This window comes from Meles meles, chromosome 12, assembly GCF_922984935.1.
Source record: "Meles meles chromosome 12, mMelMel3.1 paternal haplotype, whole genome shotgun sequence".
Lineage (NCBI taxonomy): Eukaryota > Metazoa > Chordata > Mammalia > Carnivora > Mustelidae > Meles > Meles meles.
In genome coordinates, this window is record NC_060077.1 from 88,889,957 (window position 1) to 88,912,112 (window position 22,156).

At 46.4% G+C, this 22,156-nt stretch overlaps 1 long non-coding RNA gene across 1 annotated transcript; it reads right to left on the reverse strand.

The window, feature by feature from the left end:
- Positions 1-10,989: 10,989 nt before the first annotated feature.
- On the reverse strand, positions 10,990-21,685 carry LOC123954633. The gene is made up of 2 exons (XR_006821107.1): positions 19,458-21,685; positions 10,990-17,408 (listed from the first exon to the last, which is right to left on the reverse strand). It is a non-coding gene; the product is annotated as an uncharacterized LOC123954633 (long non-coding RNA).
- Positions 21,686-22,156: the final 471 nt, after the last annotated feature.

Below are 22,156 nucleotides of genomic sequence, written 5' to 3' on the forward strand. Positions count from 1 at the left end.
CTTCCTCCTCTCTCTCTCTCTCTCTAATAAATAAATAAAACCTTAAAAAAAGAAGTAAAATATTGAGGTTATGTCCTTGAAAAGATCCTGGATTTTCTCCATTTTCCACAAGACTATAGAACAGGTTTATCTTTTTTTTTTTTTTAAGATTTTATTTATCTATTTGACAGAGATAGCAAGAGAAGGAACACAAGAAGGGGGAGTGGGAGAGAAAGAAGCAGGCTTCCTGCTGAGCAGGGAGTCCAATGCAGGCTCGATCCCAGGACCCTGGATCATGATCTGAGCTAAAGGCAGACGCTTAAAGACTGAGCCACCCACGCGTCCCTAGAACAGGTTTATCTTCCTCCCTGTGTTCCTCCCTCCATGTCTCTCTCTCTCTCACTCCCTTTCCTCCTCCCTTTCTTTCCTTCTTTCCAAGGCTATAACTATGAGTGTTTCAAGGAGAAGTTAATCCATCTGATTTGGCATGACGAGAGAAGGCATCATGTATGAGGTGAGGCTTGAATTAATCTTGCAGGATGAGTGTTTCAGTGTTTGGTCAGATGGGAGGGGACAGATTGAATAAACACAGATGGACCAATGCAATAATTTTTATTGAGTCTGCTGGAGTGCCTCAGTCATGATTATCCAGGCTAGTATTTCATAAATATGCAGCCCACAGGCAACCATTACTGTTCACATTTCCTGGTCCTTTCCTATGGGGTGGGCAAAGCATTTGCTAACATAGGGATGCAGAGTTAAAGTTGAACACTTAGTGATTCTCAGCATGTCCCCCCAGGGAAAGGCACTACAGATGACCTTCCCAAGCAAGATGCTCTGAAGGAGGTTCCTTGCCCATTCTGGTCAAGCTACTGGTAAATTTATCCTCTTCTCTCTTAAGAACAATACAAAGAAGGGGGGATTGTGAGGGAAAACACATATAGGTATGATACTTGTTATTTAAGAATTGTCACAACTGGTTTTAACTAACCATGTAGATGATGGTAGTTGAGGATTGTCAGAATGTCAAAGGCCACAACAGAGTTCATCCAAGTCTGTTTTCACAGAGTTTACTATAGTAAGGGAGTGAACTACTATCGCAGTCCTTTGGCTACTAGAGACTCACAAGGATTTAAAAGGACAATGGGTTTTATAGAGAAAAATGAGGAAGTCTCAGGACAGTCTTTGATTGGTCAATGTCCTATTTGGGAGGGACTTTCCCTTAGTGTGGGGGTTTTTGGAAGTGATATGGAGGTGGGGAGAATGGATAGTGGGCCGGGTGCTTCCTGATTTGCTTTCAGATTCATTTGCCATCTCTGATTGGGTCTCAATCCCAGGCACATAACTGCGACCTTTCCAGGCTATGTAGGCTCATTAGGGGTTTTCCTCTTTGGACTGAAAGAGTATCTGGTTCTCTACTTTGGGTTCTGAGTCTAGTAGAAGCCAGGTCTGCAGAATTGTTGCATTAAACTATAAGGTCGTTTTTCAGCATTTACCAGTGCCCAGTATATAGTAAGGAGTCCATAATATCTGTAGAATGCATAAAAAGTATTTAAAAAGCTTTCAAATATGAAAGTTAAAAGGATTAGACAGTAAGCATCCATATTCACTACCTTGGTTCTATTGTTAAAATATTACTATGTTTGCTTTATCAAATATCTATCCGTGTATTCACTCAGCAAGAGGAATTTTCATATGATACATTTAATTAAGCTAATAAGAAAGCAGTTTATATAGGGGCACCTGGGTGGCTCAGTGGGTTAAAGCCTCTGCCTTCAGCTCAGGTCATGATCCCAGGGTCCTGGGATCGAGCCCCTCATCGGGCTCTCTGCTCAGAGGGGAGCCTGCTTCCTCCCCCCTCTGCCTGCCTCTCCACCTACTTATAATCTCTGTCTGTCAAATAAATAAATAAAATCTTAAAAAAAAAGCAGTTTATAGTCACTGCTTTCATGAGGAGAGATCTAGTCCAAGAGAATAATGAGTGATAGTTCCAGAAATGTCCTAATTGCCCTTATATACCACTATGGTTTGCCAAGTATGGGTGGGGCTCAGGTCCCATATGAAGCTGTTAATGTCCCAGGACTTTAGTCAGTTAAGGTGTGGACATGCTAAAGGTTCATTCGTTGATAGTATTACTGAGCCAGGATTTGCTTTCACCTTAAAACAGTATGTATATTAAACTGGTAGGGAGAAATGCCAATTAAAAAATAGATATTAAGGATTTTAAGCTTAATGGAGCTACAATATCAGTGTTTGTCTCGTGATTGTTTAAAGATTCACAGAAGTCAGCTTATTCACCAATAAAGGTTAATTCTGTAGGTTAAATGAGGCAGGTGAAAGTTGAGTATGCCCGCTCCATCAAAGTCTATTAGGAGGCTAGTCATCAAAGTATATTTGTTTTTCTCTCTGTTCTGTTTTTTTTCCCCTCTTGAGAGTTAATCTACTTACGCATTATGACTCTCGAGTACGAGATATTTTATACTCTGGGAAGAGCAGCGTGTGGCCTCTGACCACAGGATCAGTGGCTATGAGTTGTGGACATCACTGGGAGCCAGTGCATGGCCTTTCAGTAGAGAGGCAAATGCCTTGAGTTTGGGTCTGGCCCCTGTCCTTTGGAGTTGGGGCCTGGGTTTCAGAATCATAAAAGGAATTTACTTTACAAGATTGTGATAAAGATTGAATGAGATACTGCGTGAAAAATGCCTGACTCATAGCAGCAGTCAGTCAGTACCAGTTGTCACCTGCCCACATGCGGCAGAAGTCATGTACCTTGGAGGAACGTTGAAACGGGCACACACTGGTGTGGTAGAATCCCGGTTTCAGGCCAGAAGTGACCTCAAAAATCCTCCACCCCAACTCCTCGTTTCACAAAAAGGAGACCTGAAATCCACAGACATTAAATAATTTCCCCCAAGTAACAGTTGAAGTTATCCTGAAATAGGATGAAAACCAGGTTTTTAAATTTCCTTGGGAAGACTCTTCCCACCATCCCAGGCAATGCTGGTTCGAGGCTACTGCCCGGGGCCCTCTGCAGTGACGAGGCAGTGTCCCTGGAGACACTCAGACCTGAATGCGTCTCTTATTATGTGTCCTGGCTGAATTAGACCTTGGTTTTCTTTCTGTAAGTGGCTTTTGTCATCCTGCCAGATGGGGCTGCTCTGAGGTTAAATGAGATGACGGGAATGAAATACGTCGCAGGATGCCTTGACAACGAAATGTTCCCTGTGACGGGAGCTGGAGGAATGAGCAAAGTTGGGAGGGAGAACAGGAGGAGGGTTGTGAGGAAAGACACAGTCCCTGATTCTCATAATAGATCATGAAACACTCGCATCCTGAAAAGTGTGTGGGACCACTTTCAGAGGGACGTGGAGGAAGGGAAGGAGCAGAGAAGAACCGAAGGTGGAAGGAGGCGTAGGGAGCCAAGGTGCCCACGGGAAACACACGGCCGGCGCCAAGCACTCCTTCACCTCGGGGAGTTTTGACTTTGGTTAGGGATGGAAGATTCCAGATGGGGTGCAGCTTGATTCCACTATGGGATCAGCACAAAGCACCCTTCACTTCGTCCCTGTGCCTGTCATGTTTTCGTGACTCCTATCTGAGTTTAATTTGGGGGTTTCTTAAATACAAATCCTCGTCTCCAAAGAACCACTATTACAAAGGATTTTCGAGCCAGAATGTACGTCGGAGGCCCTCGGATTCTGTGTTCTTGTTGTACCGCTGACGGGAGGTCCTGTAAGAACAGATGATCGCTTGCTTCGGGGGAGCCCAGGTTACACAGGCTCTGGTCAGGCCAGACGAGGATCTAACCACAACGTGTGCCAGTGATTCTGTGGGAGAATGAAATGATGGTTCTCGGCAACAGGAGTGCGGGAAAGTATTTGGCAATTAATTTAGCATTGCGAGTCGGGTCTGCTTATCATGTGATGCCTTTCTTCTATCCTTTATGTTTCTTTCCACCAGAAGTCAGCATTGCCCAATTGTGATACGCCTCAGAGAACTCATTATTCAAGTAGACGCTAAGTTTTTTAGGGCAGGGAATATGTTTTCTAATTGCTTTGCAACCTCTACTATGTTAGCTGTGTAAACTGTAGGCCCTGAGAAAGCTGCTTGTTCAAAAAGAAGGAACTAACTTAATTTTTTTTTTTTTTAAATTCAGGTGAAACTATGACAATAGACAGGCAAAGCAGACAGACCACTTGAGTCCCTGGGACAGCGAAGTGCGATGGTCCGGAGCACAGGGTAGAGGAGAAATGTCTGCGATGATGGAAAGATTCTGTCTACACTGTCCAGTGGAAACCACGGGCCACGTGTGGCTATCGATCACACTTAAATTGTGGCTAATACACTTGAAGAACTAAATTTGTAATTGTATTTGATTTTAAGTGAGTTCATTTAAATTTTAAATATGGCTACAGGTGATTGGTGGCTACTGTGGGCCACGAAGAACGTGGAGGGTAAGAGGGCAACAGAGGACACTGAGGCAAGTGGTCAGGGTTTGCATCCCAAACTTGCCCTTCCCAATCTGATCCATTCCGTGGAACTCTCATCTGGAAGGACTGTCGTAAAGACCGTGAGTCAATATACGGGGTCAGTACGTGGAAAGTCTACCGAGTCAGTATATGGAACGCGTCGAGACGTGGCAGTGAGTCATTCCAGTGGCTAGAAAAAATCTGTATGTGGGCTCTTATCATTATTACTTTTATTAGGAGGCTGTGAGATCTGTTTTAACTCACTAGATCATTAAATAATTGCTTCTCCTGATTTTTCCCTCTTTGAACTTTTTGGGACTCTATCATTCCACTAGTTAGTGCAGTCTGGGGCTCTGAGAATCGACGTTCCTGGGAGCTGGCAGCTTTTGCCTCTGTGGGCAACTGGTAGGTCTTTGGTCTGGCTGTGCGTTTCTCTCTGTGGAATACGTGGCCCTTCCACCCTTAGTTTTTGCGTCGGATCAACGAGAGTTCTGCCTCACTTCCCAGATGCACATATCTTAGAGCCGCATGGGGAATATTAAATAATGTTTAAATAAATGATTGCATTTCAAGTGTTTGGAACACATTTCCTCTGAACTATCATAATCATAACATAGCAACAGTATTTATTGGGTAGTGTTTCTAGGCACTGGACCAAGTGGTTTATAGGCATTATTTCAGTGGATGTTCAGAACAACACTGTTACGAAGGAGGGTATTGTCGCTGCTCTTTGAAGGGACAGGATGGAGGGTTCAGGCTCTGGGTCACTTAGCCAGTGAGCTGCGGAGGCCGGCTTTGTTCTCTTCAACTCTGGAGCTCGTGTTCTGAAGGTTGTGGAAGGGCAGGACAACAGACTCGTTAACGCTTATTGTGTTTGCCCATGCCCTGGAAAAAACTCAATAATTGCGAAATCAGTTTTAGAGTCGGAAAAGTCTTAGAAACAGGAAGCAAGATGGCTTGTGGTAAAATGAGGAGAGAAGATTTTGGTCATTTATGCCCCTGTCGATGGGGAGACGTCAATCATTTATAAATTGCTCTGGACCGTTTTTCTTGAGAAACTCTCTCGCCCTAAGATTTCTTATGTTCCCGCCAACACAAAGGATCTCTCCTATGAAAATGTGCTCCTCGTTACCCTGGTTAGCGAGTAAAAAATTCTCTTGCTACTCGACAGCACCCAGTTGTCTTTTTTAAGCTACAAATCTCTACATGTAAAAAGGAGGCAAATATCTGTGGATAAATATCTTGAAGTCAAACTGGCGTATTTTTTAGTCGTCTCTTCCCTAGAAACTGTTTCTAAGAGATTTGGGGCTCCCCACACACCCCAGGCCCGTCTTCCTTCCTACCCTGCTGTCGGGTCACCCTGTTGTTTTGGTCCTTCTGATTCATTCCGTGCTTGAACTCCAAGGACAATGCCCATGTTCCCTCTCCAGCAACCATTTCTTCATTCTTTCTTTTCTTTTTTTTTAAATTATTTTTATTTTTAAAAAGATTTTATTTATTTATTTGACAGAGATCACAAGTAGGCGGAGAGACAGGCAGAGAGAGGAGGAAGCAGGCTTCCTGCTGAGCAGAGAGTCCGATGCAGGGCTCGATCCCAGTCCCCTGGGATCACGACCTGAGCTGGAGGCGGAGGCTTTAACCCACTGAGCCACCCAGGCGCCCCTCTTCATTCTTTCTGACGGAAGACCCAGAGGGGCGAGACTGATTGCATTCAAACAAGTGTTTACCATTGTTTTTTAGAAACAGACATTCATTGTCCGGCTCTACTCTTTCACCCAACGGTGCTGCTACAGAGTCTGACGTCTCTTACCTGAGAAAACCACATGGGCACTTTGTCACATAAATGTAAAGAACAACACAGCAAAAGGAGGGATTTTCAAACCACCCCCCGCCCAACCACCAAATAATCAGCGCTTAGAGCCTAGAAGCCCTCCTAATTGGAATCAAAACCCCTTTGTTCTTGTGTGTCTCCCTTTCTCTTCTAGTTGGGTTTTGAATGAGTGGCTCTCTTTTCCCACCAAGAAGAGTGCCTCAGATTTGCTTCTTAGCTCTGGGCCTCTCTGCTTTACTCTCTGACCAGCCTGCTGGATTCAGGGATTCATTTCGTTTTGGCACAAGACCTAAATCAGTCCATTAAGACCAAGAGTTATCACTTCCGGGACTTTGAGTCAGTTACCGGGGACTTAAATAAGGAAGCCTGTGGCTTTAGAAACTACTGGATGCTGCCTTAAGAGTAAGAAGGAATCCAGTTAGGGGTTAAAGTTGTTAAGGAAGAGCAGAATTGAGAAAAAGAAAGAAATTGGGTCCCTGATGACCCAGCCTTATCTGAAGCCGAAATCTGGACTTTTTAAATCAAATGGACCCATAATTCCTCAATTATGTAGGTGAGTTTGAGTTGCATTTTCCTTAACCAATAATGGGAAGCATCTTCACTGATGCAGAGGGTATAGTCTACAGGCTAGGGAGCGTGATAGCTCCTGCTCTTAGAAAGGTGAATAAGACATATTTACCCTCAAAATATAGGAGTGTATGATTTAAAAATCCTCTTTTCCCCATTTAATGTGTTTCTTCTTGCAAAGCAATGGGCAGGATGATGATAATGATGATGATGATGATTTACATATTTGTTTATTTGACAGAGAGAGAGAGAGAGAGGAGGAGGAGCAGGAGAGAGAACAATGATATGTATATTTTAAAAAACAATGGTAAACACTTGTTTGAACGCAATCAGTCTCACCCCTCTGGGTCTTCCATCAGAAAGAATGAAGAGGGGTGCCTTCAGCTCAGGTCGTGATCCCAGGGGCCTGGGATCGAGCTGCACATCAGGCTCTCTGCTCAGCAGGCAGGCAGAGGGAGAGGGAGTAACAGGCTGCCTGGTGAGTAGGGAGCCCGATGCGGGGCTTGATCCCAGGACCCTGAGATCATGACCTAAACTGAAGGCAGACAGTGAACCCACTGAGCCACTCGGGCACCCCTGGGCAGGATTATTTTTTGTGATGTCATTAAACATTTTTAATATGTATTTTCATTTGTAGTTCATCTGCCATCATACCCTTTTAAGGTGAGCAATTCAGTGGTTTTAGGACATTTGCAGGGTTGTGCAACCAGCACTATCTAACTTCAGAACCTTTTCATCCCTTCTCTCACCCCAACCCCCAGACCCCCACATCTGTTAGCGCTCATGCCCATTTCCTCCCCCACCCCCCAACTCCTGGCTACCACAGATCAACTTTCTCTCTTGAGGGATTTGCCTGTTCCAGACACTCCATACTGGGGAATCACTGTATGTTGTGGTTTGTGACTTGCTTTCACTCAGCACAGCGTTTTCAAGGTTCCTCCGTGTATCGCTTCTGTCGGTCCCTCGCCCCTTTTTATGGCTGAATCATATTCTATTCCCTGGGTCTGCACTACTTTGTCCACTGATTCATCAGCGGATGGACATGTGAGTTATTTCTACTCTTTGTCTATTACGAACAGTGCTGCTACGAGCATTCCTGCACAAATTTCTGTGTGGGTATATGTTTTCATTTCTCTTAGATTTATGTCTACCGAGTGGAACTGTTGGGTCGCATAGTAACTTTGTGCTTCACTTTTTGAGTACTACTAGCCTGTTTTCCCTGAACACTGAACAGGAAAATAAGACTTCTCTTCTCATGGAGTTCCTAGGTCCTGATGTTATAGTAGACTGCAACTTTGAAATAAACTAGACCAGAGAGAAATCTTACAGCATCTTGTACATGGCAGCCTTTAGTACGATATAAACTTCCTCTGAAATCCTTACTATAAAACAGAATTTGGTCCTAACTGTCCCTTTGTAAATAGTGATGTGGGGGGGGGGGCAGGGGGGAGTTCCATTATACACTAAGAGCCTTTAAATAAGGTGTTTCTAGTCCATCACAACTAAGAAGTTAGACATTTATAAATCCTGCTTAGCATCTGACTGAGAATTTATTATTGCAGGGGGGCACCAAGGAGCTGTTCGGTCAATAAAAAGCTTTAAAATTCTTTAAAAATTTTCAGAGACTTGACAACAAAAGATAGTAGCAACATTATTCAGATGATGGGAATGAGAAAATAGAATTAGGCGCAAGTGGAAATAAGATCCATGAGATGACAATTGTTGCTTAAGAAGAATACAGAGCAGGACGGTAGAGAAAGCACACTTAGTACAGAGTGCCTTTGCTTTTTAAAAGTTGTTTGATTGCAGTCTCTAAAGTATGTGAGCCTCTCTGCGGTGCTGTGTAAACAGTGCTAGTGGCCGTGAACTCACCACGAACAAGCGCCAGCTGACCTTTACCTGCACTCCCTCGTTTCATGCTAGCTGCGACTTTCGCAAAAGGTATTTGAATCACCTTACGATAATTAATGTGTGACAGTTAGAAAAATGCTGGAGGACAGCGCCAAGGAAAACCCCGCATATCGTGGTGGTGAGGGGATCATAGAATTTTAGTATATGTGCTGCCGAAGCGAGCACAGGGGGGGATCATAGAATTTAAGGACAGAAGAGACACAGAAGTTTGTCCGCTGTGCCAGCCCTCCCTCCCAGCCTCCCTCCCTTCCTCCCACCCCTAAACTTCCCCCCACCCCTAAACTTCCCCCCACCCCACCCCCGCCCTCTGCCCAGCTGCTAGAATGACAAACCTGCTGTTGAAAGGTTATCAGTCTCTGGTTCAACGTTCCTGTTCTAGAAACATGAGGATATTAATTGCAACCCCATCTACAATAGTAAAACATTGGAGGAACCAAAATATCTCACACAGCGATAAGTCACTATCATACAAGTAAGCAATTATATCTGTGGACATTTGGGGAAGTGTTTTGTTACGATTTTAAATAAAAAAGCAGAATATAAACTTGTATGTATATTATGCTTGAAACTGTGGACAGGAAGATGGAAGATATGCAAAGTAGAAATAATTGTTATGCTTGGGTTATGGGGGTAATTTTTCTTTTCTTTTAAACATGTATGCCTTTTCTATAATTTTGCTTAGTCAGCATTCTTAAATCTAATAAAAGTAAAAGGATAGTTTTACTTTTTTTTTTTTCTGCTTAAAAACAGATAAAGTAAAAAGGGGGCTAACATTCTGTTTTGCTGATAGAAATTTGCAACAGCATTCTCCAGGAGTCAGAGGCAATGGTCAAAAAAGGTATATAGAAAGTTTTAAGTTCATTTGGTGAAGCAAGCAAATATTCCATACCTTTTATCCTTTTTAAGACCGTTGTAGCCCTTTGTTGAGTTTATGTTTGCAATTTAATATGAGCCAGGGGATCATTAAGAAGGAACGGTTTTTAAGAGAAACCACAGCATAAGAGGAAAACGTTAGCCAATTCTTAGGACAAACCTAATTACATTTTCACTTATGTCTCAAGGAAAAAAAAAATCTCCTGTCTCACACGGCACCATATAGCTTATTGGCAGGAAGAGTTTCCCTTTGGGTTATTTTAATATATCTTTATCACTTGGCTTTCTGCAGTTTAGCGTTTGGATGCAAAGACACATGGTCTTTCATTGTTGTGCCTTATATTATCTGGAGACCCATAAAACCAGAGGGTTGACAGGCTCAGCGTTTTGTTCTCATTGTCTGCCCAAGCCATTTAATAGTGTGATTGGCGCTGGTGCATTACCACAGTTCATACAGGATAATGTCTTTTATCTTAGGATGCAGATTTTCAAATAGAGTCTCAGTTTTTTGGATAAAAAAGGTCAACCACAGCGAACTCATTTGAAATAACCTGAAAAACAATATTGCTGTCAGTGTGGAATGTCTCGATTGGATATTTTAATTTCAGTTTCTTTGATAATTTATGAAAATTAACATTGAAGTTTTTAAAACTAGATGGAAATTAACCATCAGCGTAATAAGCAAAGATATACACATATTCTATCGGTATTTAGAGAACAGAGGATATACTCTAATTTAGAGGAGGAATATTGTTTTCCTCTTTTAATATATCTGAAGTTCATATGATCTCCTATTTTTAAATAGTGAATATAGTCTATTTAGATGCTAAATCAAACAAAGGGTAAGTCAAGTATGTTTTAGTTTGACTCTAAATGGGCTGTAACCCTCAGGATCTGGGAGGAGAGTTGTATCAGACTGTATAATTTCTTACATTTCCCCCTTGGAATAATTTAGCACAATTTTATTAAAATCCCCTTGGCTCTCTGATAATGGAAGAAAGAAAAGCCCTCCTAATCTTATGGTCAAGTAAGGTAAATTTTTAACAGATAATTCTGATTTTTTAATTGTTAGTCTTTGCCTTTATCTTACCACAAGTTGTCGCTCTAGTAGGTAATCCTGGTTTCTTTTTGTCTGGGCTACCTTGGAAGGTGACCAGCTTCCTGAAATGCTCGCTCGGGATTTGGCCCAGATCAGCAGTGACTGACAGGGTCCGGCCATCTGTTGTTGGCTGCTGGCTACGTCTGCCTGACAAGTCTGCAGTCACAGCTGAGTCCCCACAGGGTGGCTGGGACAGCACTGGGAACGGACAAGCAAAGAATGAAATGTTTTGAAATAATTTGAGAGTTTGCCAGTACGTGTTTAGTGAAAACATTTTAATCAAGACTTTTTAATTAAAAAACAGCAATCATGTAGCCCTAACAATATGAATCTGTTCTTTAAAGAGAAAAATGAATTTGAAATTGAGAACAATGCAAGGGAAACCACCCATCAGTCGCCCAAATAGTCGAGCAAAAAGGTGGGGGCGTGTGAACTTATGCCAAGTGACCCTGTTTTCTTAGATGATCATTAACCACAACAGTGTGCTTCTGGCCTCTCTGCCGAGACTGCGACGTTCGTACCAAAGCAGAAGCGCGGCTAGATCAATGGCCAGAACACCCCCAGCCAAACAGACGTGGGCTCAAGTTGATACGTGACCGCGACCGCTCATGTATGTGCGGGAAACCCACTCTGGCTGCTAAGGTCTGGAACCTGTCATTTAGGTTTCACTCGTTCCTTCTTTCTCTCCTTCTCAAATGCTTTAGTATTTGATCCACGCCCTCCCTGCCTCCTTCTCTTCCTCCCTCACTCTCTCTCTATCACACACACACACACACACACACACACACACACACACACACACCTACTTCTTTTTTTTTTTTTTGCAACTTGTAGGCTTTCTGTTTTTTCCTAGAATGATGCTGCCGAGTGCTGCTGCGACCCCTTCCTTGCTGTAACGCCTCTCCGCTGCGCCTCGTCTTATCCTGTTAAGCATCTGAGAGGAGGCAGCTGGGAACAAGGTCCTCATGGCAGAAGGGATTTTGAAAAGTTCCCGCTGCCCACGTCCTCCCGGTCCCACGCGGTTCTCACCGGCTGCCAGGACGGCGGGGGTGCGGGGCCGGCGCGCATGAGGTTGGTGGCCTCGCGGCCTCGGGCTCTGCGGTCCCTTTCTCTGTCTTCGGCTGCACACCTTCCCCGGCCCTCTGGCCCGGCCGCGCACCGTCTGTTTGACAAAACCGTGCGATTTAAGGTGGCTCAGGCTCCCAGCCGCAGCACTAGTTGGTGGTGGAAATGCATCTGCGCAGCAAGTAAGTTAGAGTCTGGAAGGTGTCGTAGTGACGGCTTCTGCGCGTAAATACCCGAGAAAGCCAGAGATGCCGTTCACGGTAAGGAAGCAACAGGCCCCGACAGCTTGGGGGTGGACGGATTTCCACGTGTGTGGAAGGGTCCGGGGGCCACTAACAAGGCACCGCACGCCGGGGGGCTTCAGGCGGCGGAAACGTCCGCGCTTGCAGTCCAGGATCAAAGCGGTTCGGCAGGACTGGTTCTCTCTCGGGGCTCTGAGAGACACTCTGCTCGGGCCTCTCGAGCTTCTGCTGGTGGCGGGCAGTCCTTGGCTTGTGCACACATCCTCCCGTTTCTGCTTCTGTTGTCTCACGGAGCCTTCTTCTCTGCATGTCCGGGTCCAAATTTCCCTCTTCTTAGAAGGACCCCAGTTACTGGATGAGGGCCCTCTCGACTCCAGTACGACATGGTCGGGATTGGATTGTATCTGTAATGACCCTATTTCCAAATAAGGTCACATTCACTAGAGTTAGGACTTGAACATCACTTTTTGGGGGACCCACACCACCCAGGATGTGGCGATCTCCACACCTGTCTGTATTTGCGGCTGCACTCGGTCCTTCTCTGTCCTCGGCATCCGTGCTCCTTGGCACTGTGGACACTTTGCTCGGACAACTCCTGGTTGTGGGACTGTCCTGGGCTTTGCAGGGGCCTGTCAGCCTCCCTGGCCTATACCGTTGCCTACAGCCTTCCCCCAGCTCGCTGTGCTGACAACAGATGTCTCCAGATATCCCCAAATGTCCCAGAGGGGACAAGATCACCAGAGTCGAGAAGCCTTGTGTCACAGTGATTGTGGTGTTACCAAATTCCATGGAGGTTTTAAGACTTATTCTCATGTGTTTACAACTATGTTATTTAGTACTGAACGATTCATGATTCTACTATTGTTTTCTATTATTGCCAAATAACTCTGTGACTTTTTAAAGTGGAATTTCATATTACCTTTTATTAATATTACTATCCTTGTGTCTTCTGTTTGTATTTCCCCGATCAATGACTATCTGTCCTTTCAAATTATTTATATTATTCCTAGTTCAGCATTTCCACAACCATCACCATAAACCTTAGAGTTGTGCCCCTCTGGTGAACCTGGGTCTGTTCTGACCATCCTTCCCTCCAAAGCAGAAGGCGTGTCGTGCTGTCAGTCGAGAGAGAAATTCTTTTGGCCTTGTCTGTGTACCAAGATTGAGCCGTGTGTAAAAAAAAAGAGAACCCTGTATCCCATGACTTTTTGTGCTTAACCAACGTATCTGTCGGAGTGCGTGAAGGACGCAGTGAGTGTAGCATTCTTCCCATTTCAGTTCTTGGCAAAATTTGGTGCCGCGAAAGAGAAGGAAGATTCTTTCTAAGCCGGTGACTTGGATGCTTGGTTTTGGAGTCAGTTTGTCGGGCGGGGGGAAGGGGGTGGGCAAGACTGGGCGCAGATGGCCCCACCCTGGTACAGCCCACACTAGTCGCGCTTGCTCATGATTTTGTGATCACACCACAGAGCTTGAGAGGCCCGAGCCCCTAGAAATGAGCAGAGCTTCCCGGTTCTGCAAGGACGTCTGAAAAGCTGCTTTTGTTTCTGGAATGCCCTGACAGAGCGTCCTCTGCAAACAGACCTTCAGAATCCTTGAGAAGAGAGCAGTAAGTTAGAGTACCATTCGCTATCTCTAACAGGACCAGACAGAGTCCTGACGCTTTGAAATGTGAAGACAGCGGCAAACATTTGGTCCCCTAGTGTCGCTTGGGTAATGAACTGGAGGGGCCTTTCCTGGTTCCACCCAAAGGTCCACCCCCTCTGCCGGCCACCCGCTCACCTGTCATCCTGCTCAGCTGTCACCTGCACAAAGCCTTTCTGTCCCCTCCCAGGCAGGGTTAGCAGCTTCCTCTTCTTCTGGGTCCCCCAGCCCTTTGTGTGCCGTATATTTAGAACTGAATGAATTGTTCTGTGATGATTTGTTTGTGTATTTGTCTCTCCCGGGAGGCGATGAGCTCCTTGCAGCCAGGAACGATGTCCCCATCATTTTCATACACCCACCTCCTTCTGTGGAATAAAGCTTGGATCTATTTTCATATCTTTCTGGACTCCTTTCTGATTCCTATTGCCATCAGCCTAAAGGCCGAACTTCATCGCCAGTGCCTCAAGGCTGTCAGAGGGAAGAGACACAGCTCTCCTGCGCGCGGGGGGCTCTCTCCCTCTCTCCATGGGCATTGTCCCTTCGTGCCAGGAGGCATCTCTCCCAGAATCAAACCACCCCTCCTCTGCGCGGGGGGAGCGCTTCTTGCTGGTAATTCTGTATTTGCCTAACACATGACTTAACACACGCTATCGTGATGGCCTGCGTGTCTACTGTACCCCTGGACCGAAAGGTCCTTGAGCGAACTGTGTCGTTTTCCCTGCCTCCTAGCAGAGAGCCTGGTGCTCAGTGAACATTTGTGGAATTACGTTTCTTACAAAATCCATGCGCTGCAGCGCGAAACTTTGTAATGCAGTAGAAAGAGAATGAATCAGAAATCAGACAACCTTGATCTCTTGTTAGGTTCTGCTATTTATGCACGGGAAGGAAAAGAAAATACAAACCGTTACCTACAAACCGTGGAAGAGTGCTCTAGAAGGGAGCAGACATAAGCAAAGGAAAACAGGCCCCTGCCGGGGAGTCGACCCCACATGCAAGGACAGAGAAAGTCAGCTTAGCAGCAACTGGGCTTAGCAAGACGTGATGGGAAGGGAACGTGGACCCTTCATGTCACCCATACGGGAACCAGAGGGCAGGCCTCTGGCCGGAGAGGTGGGCTGGCACTGAGATGGCCCCAGAGAAGAAAGAAAGGGAAAAAAGAATCATTTTTTTGGTTTGGATAAAGACAGGACATCAAGCCTGAGGTTTATTTACTTATGCCTGTCTGCTGTGTATTCCCCTGGGGAAGCTACTGGAACACATCTGTGTCAGGTGTGTGGCCTTGCCCAGTGGAAGGGAGGTGGCGGCAAGCCTTGTGACAGGGCGGGAACGGGACAGCTGCCCGACTGCTCGCCCTGGGCATGGCCAACACCGATGACCTGCATGGAAAGGGCCAGGTCGTGCCTAGTCTTGGAGTCTCAGGATCCTTCTCTACGAAAATGAGAACACACATTTGCACTATGAGTCTCAGACAGTAATGAGCTTGGGTGTTTTTATAATTATGTGAGATTGTTCACACCATCCCTGCGTGGCCACTCTTGGCCTTGAGTGTCACCCTAGGAGGGCAGAATTCATGTCAAGGCATCTGGGCCGCCACCGAGCTGTCCAATTGGCTGTCGCACACAGTGGCTGTTTTAAAACAGAACTTATTCTCTGACCAATGTAGAGCTGTTTCTCTTGCTCTCTCTCTCTCTCATGCATCAGATACCTCAAACCTCTATTTCCCTACCTTCCTTCCTTGTCTGGGGCCTCAGCTGGGCATTGGTTGGAAAACCGAGACATGCCTGGCCTTTCCGCGTGGCCTGAGCGTCCTCGTAGCTGTGGCAGCTGGGTTCCCAGGAGGAGTCCCCCAAGCAAGAGAACCAGGTGAAAGGACATGGAGTTTTTTTTAAATCACCGAGGGGTGGAAGTCATAGAGCCTCACTTTTGCCAGACTTCGTTGGTGAGGCCTCCAGGAAAATCCAGCCAGGCCCAAGGAGAAGAACGCAGAATCCATTACTCAATGGGAGGAGAGTTGACGTCACGTTGTAGAGAAACATGGGGAATGGGATATAGTCTGATGGCCTTTGGGAAATACAAAGTTCCATGAAGAGTAAATTCACCAGTCCATGGTGGAATGAGGAAAATAAAGCCAAATTATTTCAAGTTAGAGGAAAGTCCTTGATTTTGAACTTAATTAAAGTTTGGGTTGAAATGTCCTGACTGGAGTGCAGTTATTGTACTTGGTGGTTCTTTTTCTTAATGTCCTCACTGCACACAGTAAAAAGCTGGTGACTTTAGGCCAGGTTCTGAGGTTTCATGAAATTCAGAATCTGACAGGGCAATGGCCTTCAGTTTCCTGTTCAGTGTTGTAAGTCCTTCTGCAGCTTTCCCAGTAAGTGATCACTCATTCTTTGAACATCCCTGGTGACCTTGCCCTCTCCTCACGGAGAGATGAACCACTCTCGCTGTTTACAGTTCTCACCGGTATAAAGTTCTAACTCACCTCCCGGCTGTCACTCATACCCTTGATCTTGCATCTTCCCTCTCGATGCACTTGATGGCTTTTCGTTAGGTAACCACGCCTCTCACCACTCCACCATTATATTTTCCTTCTTCCAGACTGTATCATCCTAATTCCTGTAAATGTTCTTTATGTGACCTGTATATAGATTGGGTTCTAAGTGAGCTTTGATAAAATGGTGATACTATCTCAGTCTTCTAGGATCTCGCTCGTTAGTCTCAATTGTTCATGTCGGGGTTGTGGTCTTCGAGGTTCTTGCAGGCTGTACATTTCTATATTCTTGTACACTTCTAGAATCATTACAGTTTGGCAATGTTCTTCTTCAACAGGTGATTACAACAAAAAATGTGTTCTGGCCAATATAGAATACAACGAGACTGCTACAGCTCTTATGTAAAAAAAAAAAAAATGGGTATGATGTAGAGATGGTAAATAGTAAATATGTACTTAATTTTAAATCCAAATTTAAGAATATATAAACTTCCAGTTTTCTTCAAGTCCTATCCTTGTGTAATTATTTTCATCCTTAAATTTGCTCTTAACTTTTATTCTTATATTTTACTATTAATACTGCTATTGTTGTTGCTACTATTGGGGCTAACCACTGGTAATAATACATTTCACTTGCTACTTTTTGCCTCTCACTTCAGTTTCTCCAGGTAGTATTGGTTCTGGTGCTTTCCTCTGTAACTGGCATTTTCATTTCCTTTACTAATTTGGTATGACCATCTCCTGAGCCTTCCCCTAAGTCATTAACTGGAACGGTGGACAGGACAGGCTTGAATAGAGAACCCAGGGTCACTGCTCTGGTTGATGAACCCTAAGTCTGGGTGACTGTGTCCAGGCACCTCACCGCATTACTCTGAAATTAACGCTTCCTACACTTGGTGTCCTCGGGATCCTGCCTGTTTATCTTTTCACTCTCCAGGAGTGATAGTGTGAGCACGGAAGGATTTGTTTTTAGTGAGTTTGGATAGGCTCCTCATGACCTCTGCTCTCCCTTTTGTGACAAAGCATCTGTTTTACAACCTGTTTTAATATTTTGCGAGTTCATTTCAAACCTAGTCCTGTAGTTCCTGAGAGCCGAGCTTACCACTTAATCCAAATAGGACCAAAAGTTGTCATCTCTGTCTTTTGAACCCATTTCCTTCCATGTTCGGAATTTCTCATAGTGTCCTAGGTGTGGTTTCAAGTTGCATCTTTTGGGTGTAGGGATCGAATTGTTCCGGACCTGGAAGGCAGTGCGATTAGAGTCTATGCGTCAAGTCAGAGCCAGTCATGGCCTATCTAATTCCAGAGTTTGGGCGACTTGAAATTATCAAAAAATACTTAGCAACAAACTTGGCCAACAAATATGAAACTGAAATCATAAGTGTTTGGGGGTAGAAATGGAACTCTCCTCTGAACGTCTTGAAGAAGGAGCGGACCCGTGACGTCAAGGGTGCTGGCATAGAATGAGGGGCCATCGGGAATGTTAGTATCCCGTGACTCTATGAGTGCCCCGGCCGATATGGCTTAAGGAGACATAAGTAAGACTTCAGTAACTCTAGTGTAAATGATGATAAATTCTCCGAGATGACTTTGTCCCTTTCAGCTTAGCATTCCATCATGTTCATAGCCCCAACCAAATCTGAGTCAGTCCTAACTCATTCCACATTGATAATGGCTTTACTGTGTTTTCCAACATTTAATTGATACATTATCCTCCAGGAGTTATTTAAGGCACGTCAAGAATTTATCAGAGCTTTGCTTTGAGAAAAATGAGTTTAGACTTAGGTTAAATCCTTTTGTTTCCATGGATTGTATCTTGGCACCTGAGCCAGTTTTCCTATTCTCGGGAAAAACCTGGTCACATATCCATGACAAGGAGGTGGTCGGTGCCCCATTGCTCCCCCGATGGCACTCCCTCCTCTCTTTGGCTCGAGTTCAATACGCCCCATCATTTTTGCATCCTCACGTTAGACTCTTGTTCTTCGTGGACTTTCTTAACACATGACATCATATCTACATTTTTTCTTTCCTTGGTTGTAAAGCTGTGTACACTGCCAGTCAGCACGGTCTTACGTGACAGGTGCTTCTGGGGACCTCTCGCTTGCATTTCCCTTGCACAGCCGGGGTGGGTCATCGAGCTGTCCACGCCCCCTCTGCCCCCACCTTCTTTTGCCCCGACTCTGTCCCATTGCAGTTCTGTTGCTCCTGGAAGGACCGGAAGGCTCAACAGGTCCCTCCACCCACGCGGCCCACATCCGGTCCATACAAGACGCTCACACAACCCGTGCTTGATTGTCTCTGCCACGTGGACCATTCCTAGAGCTGCCTCACTCCATTTGGGCTGACACCCCTCCTTTGAAATCGTTCTGCACCCCATGGCCCTTGCCCTCTAGGCCTGCGATGGGAGAGGAAGCCCTGAGGATCTCGGGAACACCTTGGTTTTCTCTGAGAAGACTGAGGCTTTCCCTACAGCCTTCCCCTTTTCTTCTGAGCTCTCACCGGAATCACCCCTGACGGTCCGTTTCTAGCAATTCTCCTGGGTGCACCTCAGAGCGCCCCCGGCCCCCACCCCCTGCCAAGTCTCCGGGCCTCCTCTGCAGGGTGAAGCATTTGTTATAACCGCACCCCCACTTTCCAGTACCAATTTCTTTGTCTGGGCTGTTGTAACAAAAATACCGTCGACTGCGTGGCTTATAAAACACACCAACTTCTCACGGTTCTGGAGGCCGGGAAGCCAGGATGGAGGCACCCACAGACTCGGCGTCTGGTGGGTGCGGTTCTGCTTCCTTCTAGACGGCTGTCTTCCTTCTGTAACCTCACACGCGGAAAGGCCAAGAGAGCTCTCTGGGCTCTCTTGTTTGAGGGCATGGATCCCACTCAGGAGGACTCTGCCCCGTGACTTCATCACCTCCCAAAGGTCCCACCTCCTAATACCATCACCCTGGGTGTTAGATTTCAGCAGAAGGATTTAGGGGAAATAGAACATTCAGTCTGTTACAATCCCCGAAGCAGCCAGCTAGCCTGATTATTCCCTGCCGAGCAGGATGGCGTCAGATGCTGTGCACTGGACCCCTCTAGATGTGGGGGGCCTGTCAACTCCCCGAGTGGTTCTTTGGAAGTCCTTTTGCCAGGGGACGTCCTGGGATCTCTGCAGAAAAGCTTCTTCCAAACTCACCCCCCAACCTCAAAGCCTTCCACCCTTTCGTGCTCGGTAAGTGTGCAGCTTGATTTTAAGCAGCTTCCTTTGAAAAGCTGCAAGTCCAAGGAAGCGGTGTGTGCTACAGTTTACCTTAACTTCTGGCTTGCAGATGTACATGTTTCCTAAGGCCGTTTGGACAAAGTGCCGTGACTTTGGTGGCTGAAAACAGACACTTGCTCTCTCTCTGTGGTCCAGAAATGTGCAGTCAAGTTGTTAACACGGCATGCTCCCCTCGAGCTCCTTCCTGGCCTCCTCCAGCTTGCATTGGCTCCTGGTCAGCCTCAGGGTTCCTTGGCTTGGGACAACATCACCCTGATCTCTGGCCCCGTCTTCACACAGCCTTCTCTGTGCCTCCTCTGGGTCTCTGCATCCAAATCTCCCTCCCCTTTTTCTTGTCAAGACAACAACCATTGGACATAAGGCCCACAGTCATCAAGCCTGAGCGCGTCTTAATTGGATCACATCTGCAAACACTGTTTCCAAATGAGGCCCCTTCACAGGCTTTAGGATTAGGATTTGCGCACAGCTTTTGGAGGCACACAGCTGAACCCACCACACTAGGTGACTTGACGCCCCAGGTGAAACCTTCAGGAAAAAATGTGTTTATATAAATTTTTTTTTGTTTATATAAATTTTTTTTGTTTTGTTTATTTTTTTTTGTTTATATAAATTTTTAATGAGCTTAATGAGCCAAGCTCGATGATGAGACGGTATTAAAAAACAAAACCAGAAACCAAGTAAGAAACAAAACAAAACGAAAGAGCATTTGTTGCTGAGCGGATCTCCACAGGTGGTGGCCAGTGCAATTAGGTCCTTAAGTCTCTCCTGCCTTATAGGGCTTCCCATTTAGTTTTACCTCTAGTATGTGTTTGTGAGGGTCGGGGCCCTATCAACCCCCTCCTTTGGGTCCCTCTACGGTTCCCCGCGCTGCGCTTAGGGAAGCGAGCTGTCCTCACTCGCTGACCAGAGAAGCCTCCGTCCTAAGACACAACGTCACTTTCTCTGTCCCCGAGAGGGACGCGCGGCTGCCAAACGGCGTGGTGAGTCTTTATGGATAGAAAATGCGTCCTAATTGCAGATGTTAAAAGTGAAAGAAAAAGGTGAACTCAGAATTGATGAAATACGGTATTGAACAGAACACTGTCTCTTTTGGTCCGGGCTAAGGACAGAGCAAGCCGGCCCCAGTGGGACGCGCGCCCTCCCCAGCAGCGAACCCGCGGGGCGCGGTGCTCAGAGTCTGCGGTTCTGTCCCAAGGCTGCGGTGACCGCCATGGAGCTCAGGTTGTGCACTCTGAGGTGTGGCCATGGAGCTCGGGTTGTGCACTTTGACCGGCTCGCATTCTGCCGCGGGTTCCCGAGTCCCGGGTTCCTTTGTGTAATGTGGAGCCACAGCACAGGGCTTTGGGGAAGACGCAGTGACCTCGAGCCTGGCCCTGGGAGCTTCATCCTCCCTTTCCTGGGCTGCCCCCCTCGCCTCTCCCGGAAAACCCACCATGGGCAAGTCGGAAATAACAGACTAAATCACGACCTCAGACCATTTGAACGTTGAAAACTTACTTCTTTAGATCCCAAACAGAATGCTGGGGGTCTGTACTCGTGCGTATTTTATTCATTCGCTGCCTCCGCCCCCGCCGCGGGAAGTCACCGTCACTGCTGTGTCTCGCCCCAGTGGGATTTCTTCCAGGGCAGTTTGTCCGAGAAGGCGCAGGTGTCTCCGGGCTGAAGTCCACGTGGGCCTGCTTGCGTCTGGGGACTCCCACCCGGACTGTGTCCCGCCCCTGCCGGCGCCTGGAGGCTGCCTGCCCTCCTTGGATACTGGCCCCTTCCCGGCCCCAAACCCAGTGGGCGGGACCCATCCCTTGGTGCCTTTCTCCGCGGTGGACTCACCCCCTTCTGGCCGGCTCTCTGACCCCCTCCTTCCATCTCCCAGTTCCATCTGTAAGGATTTTAGGATGATTCTCTGGGGCCAGGCAGGATAATCCTTCCTGGGTTAAGGCTCCCTGGGTTAAGGTCAGCCTCTGGACATTCTGGATTCCATTTGCAACCGTAGCTCCCCCTCGCCGTACAACCTCGCACACCCACGGGCTCTGCGGTCAGGACAGGGATGTCTTTCCGGGCATGATTCTGCTCACCACACGTACTATAAAATATCTCTGTATCTCCCTGCTTCACAGCTGATTAGAAAGATGTTCTGTGCGCATTTAAAAAATTCTCTTGTTTGGGGGCGCCTGGGTGGCTCAGTGGGTTAAAGCCTCTGCCTCTGGCTCAGGTCATGATCCCAGCGTCCTGGGATCGAGCCCCGCATCGGGCTCTCTCCTTGGCGGGGAGCCTGCTTCCTCCTCTCTCTCTGCCTGCCTCTCTGCCTACTTGTGATACTCTTTACTCTGTCGAATAAATAAATAAAATCTTTAAAAAAATAAAATAAAAAATGTCATCACTTGCACAACCTGCCCCGTCACCAGAGTGACGTCACCTTCGGGTGACTGTCTTCCTTATCTTCTTATCTGCTCTAATGCCTACAATAGCATCTGGCATACGGTAGGTTCCCGATAAGTACACAGTTGTTGATTAACTGCTCTCTATCACTGCACACTTTGCTCTAAGAATTTTCTACAGTAATTCATGAGATGGTGGGAAAATGAATTTAGTCTAATCTTACTGAGGGATGTCGAGAACTGTGACTTAGCACTTTCGGTTATAAGATGGGTAGGTTTCGGGGGCGCCTGGGTGGCTCAGTGGATTTAAAGCCTCTGCCTTCATCTCAGGTCACGATCCCAGGGTCCTTGGAT